Source organism: Thunnus thynnus, chromosome 3, assembly GCF_963924715.1.
Source record: "Thunnus thynnus chromosome 3, fThuThy2.1, whole genome shotgun sequence".
Taxonomy (NCBI): domain Eukaryota; kingdom Metazoa; phylum Chordata; class Actinopteri; order Scombriformes; family Scombridae; genus Thunnus; species Thunnus thynnus.
In genome coordinates, this window is record NC_089519.1 from 5,631,415 (window position 1) to 5,637,504 (window position 6,090).

Sequence of the window (6,090 nt, forward strand, 5' to 3'; positions counted from 1 at the left end):
AACTCTCCGCTGTCCTTTTTTGTCTTTGCTGTATAATGATATTCAACATGTCTCAAAATAACCAAATGAATCAATAGGTACATTTTCATCCACCAAAAAAAACTTCCAGCTGGTATAACCGCACTATCCCTATCGTCAGCCCCCTCTTTATCCACATAACAGCTGACAAAAACACCACACTGTATTTCTAAAAGTTTTAACCACCAATGTCAGTTCAGTGGTATGCATGTTTATCAGATCATGTGGTATTCATTGTTATCTTTTAAGGGAAGTACTACATGGCTGTTGCATCTCAGAGAGATGGTGAATGGAAGGAAAAAGTATCAGAAAAAAATATGAGGCTAAAAAGAGAGATGGGAAGAGTGAGAAGTAGGCCTTATCATCCTCCTCCAGCAGCTGACTGTCAATCATTTGCACAGATAATCAGTGCAGGTAGATACACACACACACACACACACACACACACACTCTTATGAATACACACAAACACACACATCCACAATGCAGGTAAGCAACAATATTGAAATCTTGTACTACCAAACTTGTTTTATCTCCACATATTCTTTTGCTAGTGTTCCTCAGTTGAAAGTTTCTGCCAGTGAGTGAATGGACAGAAATGGAGCTCAGCATAAATTCAGGCAGGAAGACTATCTTTAACCATTCATTCATTTCCCACTCCTCTCTCTCTCTCTCTCTCTCTCTCTCTCTCTCCCCCGCTCCTCCCGCTTTCAGATCAGCTGTTAAGGGGCGTCACTCCTACTTATCAAATCAGATTCCTCCACGATCTCTAACCGCCAATCACAGCTCAGCTGTCAAACTTTAAAATCTGTTTCCCCTCTCTGTCGCTGTCAGCTGTCATCCTCCTCCGCCCCCATCTACCTCCACGTCCGTGTCCCGGAAGCTTGCTCCTCTCCTCTTCATCCCAGATCACCATCTCACCTTCTCCACTCCGTTACTTCAGCACCAGGCCTGAGTTCACCTAGAAGCCACACCACACCAGGAAGATGTACGCCTCTTCATCACCACCACCAGTGTCTAGTCTCCATCGGGGGGGTTATCCTATACAACTCTCACATTCACATCATGATGGGGTCTAATCGCCAAAGACTTTTCCACCTTCATCTTCAATAAATTCAATAAATATCATTTACTTCATAAAGAAATTGAGTCTCTCCTGATTGAAATCACTGTTGCAACAAAAAACAGATATTATTTACTGTGTACTCTGAAATTGTAGAGAAAAGAAGAGGGCAAAAAGATGAAGAAATGCCAGGAACTTACTGCAGTAGTCACTAGGTGAGGCTGGCTTTCCTGCTAGCTTAGCTACCACAAAAGTGTTAGCTTTAATGGCAGCTGCTTACGGGGGCTGGCATCTACCAGTGGTGCACCAGTTTTTAATGCCACCCATGCTATCTGTCAGGGGAATGCAGTGTCTAGCAGCATAGAGTGCATCAGATTCTTATTCTAATATTAATGTATATGTGTGTGTGTACACCTGGGAGGAAATGTTTTTGGGATTAGTTTTCAGTGCATCAATTTCCATTTTGGGGACATTTTTTTCATGACCTCCAGAGGAAAGTCACTGTCTGTCCTCTCTGCTTCTGCATTTCCTCCCCAATAATTCTCCTTCCCTACCTCTTCTCTTCTCCATCCCTTGTTCTCTCCTCTTCCTCCTGGCTCACATAACTCTGCAGAAAGAAAGGAGGGACATATATGAAGTCATACGTACCAAACTACCACATACTGGTGAAGGCATGTTGTTTAGGTATTGGTGAGATAATGAAAAACGATCTGAAAAGTCCAGTTGAAGTAACAGATTTATGCATTTAAAGGTTTATCAGATGCCAAAACACAGTACAGTGGTTCATACTACTCACAGACAAGATTTTACAACTCTGGAAAATTATAATGGCAGCAACAGTTTCATCTTTCGTTGTGACCATTGTGAAGTAAATAGCAGAAACACAGTGTTCATGTTACAAAGTAATCTAACAGTTCATTTACCTGTATGTGACTGGCCAACGAAGCACTTTGCAGGACAACATCACATTGCAGCACTGTGCGCTGGATGACCCTGCATTATTTTGCCAGTACCCAGTGCCAGTATTTTCAGGCAGGGCTAATGTGGGTCTGAACAAGGTCTAAGTCTCAAGGAGCTCTGTACATGCGTGATAGATGACAGAAACACAAGTCTGTGTAATCACTGCCAGGTGCCCTAATGCAGACATGGCTAAAATTAGAGGATCATGACAATAATGCCTTTGACACAAAATGCTGTTTTGTGTGCTTTCATTACAAAGTTGGAAAGTTGAATATATCTGCTACTTGAATGTTCAGCCAAATGATGCCTTTGCCGTTGCCATGGTAACACATCAGATTTCTGAGCTGTACACAGCAAAATCCTGTGACAAGTAATTACAGTCATATAAACCAGTGGTTAATACCTGAGAGTTTCTCTGTGTACATTTACTTCCATTTTCTATTTATATTCACTTTGGATGGCTGGATGAATGGATGAATAGACGGACAGATAGATACTGTAGATAGATAGAAATGATATTTTTAGGGATAAATGTGCAAACTGCTATTCTGTGACCAGAATAGCAGCTGCAAAAACTTACTGGATTTATACCAATGCCTTCTCAGCCTCTGCTGACAGTGTTAGGGAATGTTAACAGAGGATTATGGGAGTTCGAAGTGTGCCGACATTGGGAAAATTGGTGCGTGACGAGGCCAAATTCTCTACTGCTGTTGTTTGTTTTTGCCATTTGCCAACACATAAAAAAGATTTGCTGGCACACACACTTAGACACACAGTTTACACTTCAATTCCCTTACACACACACACACACACACGTATATATAGATATGTACACAAAAACACTCACAAACTTAGCAAGGTAAAGATACGCACATCATTGCATGTGCAGTTGGAAATGCATATGCACACAAACACACACACATGACCACACACACAGACAGTCCCTCCACAGCCCAAATCCTCCGAGTTTAGAAAACCCACTGCTTTCCAGTAAATCATAAATAAGATAATCCCAGAACATCAACAAATGCAATTTTCAGCTTAGCATAAAACATATGCAAACGGAAGGCAACCTCTCTTCACCCGCAGTGCGAGAATGTGTGTATCTGTCGGAGTGTGAGCGTGTGGATGTGTGTCTTTTATAACACTGCAGCTATAGTTAGTCAGGTAAAGATGAATGAGTGTAGATGAGGAGGTGGATGAGGTTAAGAAGGTCGATCATGTTACTTTCTGCATGGCTTGAATAACACCCACTGGTGATGTGTGCGCTGAAATCAATGAGGTTAACACTATTTAAGCACTTCTAACCTGTTACTAAATGTAAAGATCATGACAGATTAGACAGACAGATGCTGAGATGTGAAGGGAAATAAAATTGCCTGATGAGAGGAAAAATATCAAGTAGTGTCACAAAAATCACATTTCATAGCCACCTATCATTGGCTGAATCAGAAACATTAAGAGGATGTTTTCAGATCATTTCTGGATTAACACTCATATATGCAGGAACATTTTACATCAGAGTGGTTTAAACTCAAAGAACTACAGATGAAGCCTGTTGTGCATCTTTATGCCATATATTTATATATTATCAATGCCCATTCATTCCTTTTCAGACTGCTTAGAGCACTGAGCCTATCCCAGTATACCTCCATTGGAGGGCAGCCTTGACTGGTTGCCAGTTATCACATGGCTAACAATCAAAATCCCATTCACAAGTACGGGCTAATTAGAGTGTCTTGTCCGCCTCACTTGTCTTTAGTCTGTAAGAAGAAAACAAGGTGAACGTAGGGTCAAAAAGCAAACTAAACAGGACTCAAACTGTGAGTGCTGGCTGTGGAGAATGTGATGTGTCATTAACACAAAATGTGCAGGATAAACAAACTGTGGCAGCGGCTGCTAATGTAATCAAAGATATTCTAAAATGTGGTAAATGACTCCAGACTGTAGACTGTGTACTGTAGTGTGTTCGAGCACCAGTACATCAACAGAGAATGACACAGTGTGACATTATTTTTGCATTATTCTTTCAGTCTGGACTCAGCATTTTACTTACCAGCATAAACTGAATGAAATCACATTTCAGATGGATTCTGTTTACAAGAAGCTGCAGGTGGAAGGGAATTTGCATAGATTTGTGCCCATAAACACATGTGTTGTGCCGGGTTTGTACCTGTATGTGTGTGCGTGCGTGCGTGTGTGTCCTCTTTCCAGAATAAGGCACCCCGCCTGTCAGGGGAATTTGATCAATGTGGACACCATATGGTGAGGCTAATGATCAATGTTTATCTGGCCAAGGCCAGAACACACACACACACACACACACACACACACACACACACACACACACACAGTCACGCTTCCATCACTTCAGAGGACATTACATTGACTAACATTCATTTCCAGGAGATCTATCCTAACCTTAACCATGACCACCATATGCCTAACCCTAACCCTAACCTTAAGTCTTCACGTTAAAATTAATGATTTACCTTAAGGGGACTTGCTTTTTCTCCCCATAAGGGAGGCAAGTCCCCACAACAACACACACACACACACACACACACACATAAAGTGGCATTTCTGTGGATATTCCAACAAAGCCACTGTATTGGATTGAGTATGTTGGTGTCTTTTGTATGTGTGTATTTTTAGTGAGGACAGCATAACCAGAGCTCATTTGGTTCCATCAGGCACAAAGAAAATACTAACAAACCTATATATATACACACACGAGAACATAAAACTGTGTGCATACTCATATGTTTCAAAAGCAATATTTCAAGGGATTTTCCAATGGCGAAACCATTTCTCATATTCAATCTGGGACACACACACACACACACACACACACACACACACCTACAAACACATGAACAATACATACAGTAGCAATCCCCCTTGTTCAGCCACCCAACAAAGTCACAGCTGAATGTGGAAATCTCCCTCGTCTTTTCATCTCATCATCCCAAAATATGTCATCTAGGATCATAAACCACCACTGTGTAAACCCTGTGTGTGTGTGTGTGTGAGGGGGTAGGGGTGGAGGAGGGGGTATACTGGGCTGAATGAAATATTGGGTGATACTCAATACTTTATAGCCATTTTTATCCCTACATTACACCCATAACTTCTACTTCTTTAGTTTCCTGTATTTTTTCTCATACAGTGTTAATATGATTATGTATGTATAGTCATTTATAGCAAAGTAATTTGTACAAAGGCTGGCATTTTGTTGCATTTTATGTCATAAACTCAGACTATTTGTACTAGTTATCCAAATCAAGAGGAAAAAGTATGTTAAGCTAATAGCTGTTTGTCAGTCAGATGAGGCTGAGGATATTGTTAGTGGAATAATACTGACTTATCCACGTTTGGGTCTCAATACTTACATTGTCTCCTGTAACATGAGCCTTACCATGAATTTTAAAAACATATACTGTAATTTCATTATTCAGTTCATATACGATATTTGTAAATTAAGCAATGTTCCAATATTTTTTTCACATAAAGAAATGCTTGCTTTGCCGTGTGTTACTTGTAATTCTTGTGATATAAAAGAAATTCAACCTAAATCCTGTGAGAGAGTTCATATTTGTTGTAATAAACACTCTTTGCTTGCAGGTCTGGAAAAGAAATCCTCTGGCGACATGAGAAGAAGTGTTTTGTGTATCCAGTTTGGAGTAAACAGAAGAAAAAAACATGCAGCCTTCATGGCTAAACAGAAAAAGAGTGATATCTACACAGACTTCAGCAACAGAAAATGCATACAGTCACATGCAGGCATAAGTGTAGTACATTGCATACTTTTTTTTTTACTGATTGTTGAGAAGTGCAGCACAGAAACACCGCCACTCTGACCTCTTAGCACCAAAGATATCACCAAACCAAAGTAGATAAAATGAACATGTTCAACATCATGCTCTATTAATCTCTGCAGCCTTCAGAAGAACTGAAGACTAGAGTTATTCAAGGACTCTGCTTTGGTTTTAATGATGTGAACATGTAAGCACATTTATTCTGTTTCAGGGTTCAATCCTGGTTGAACA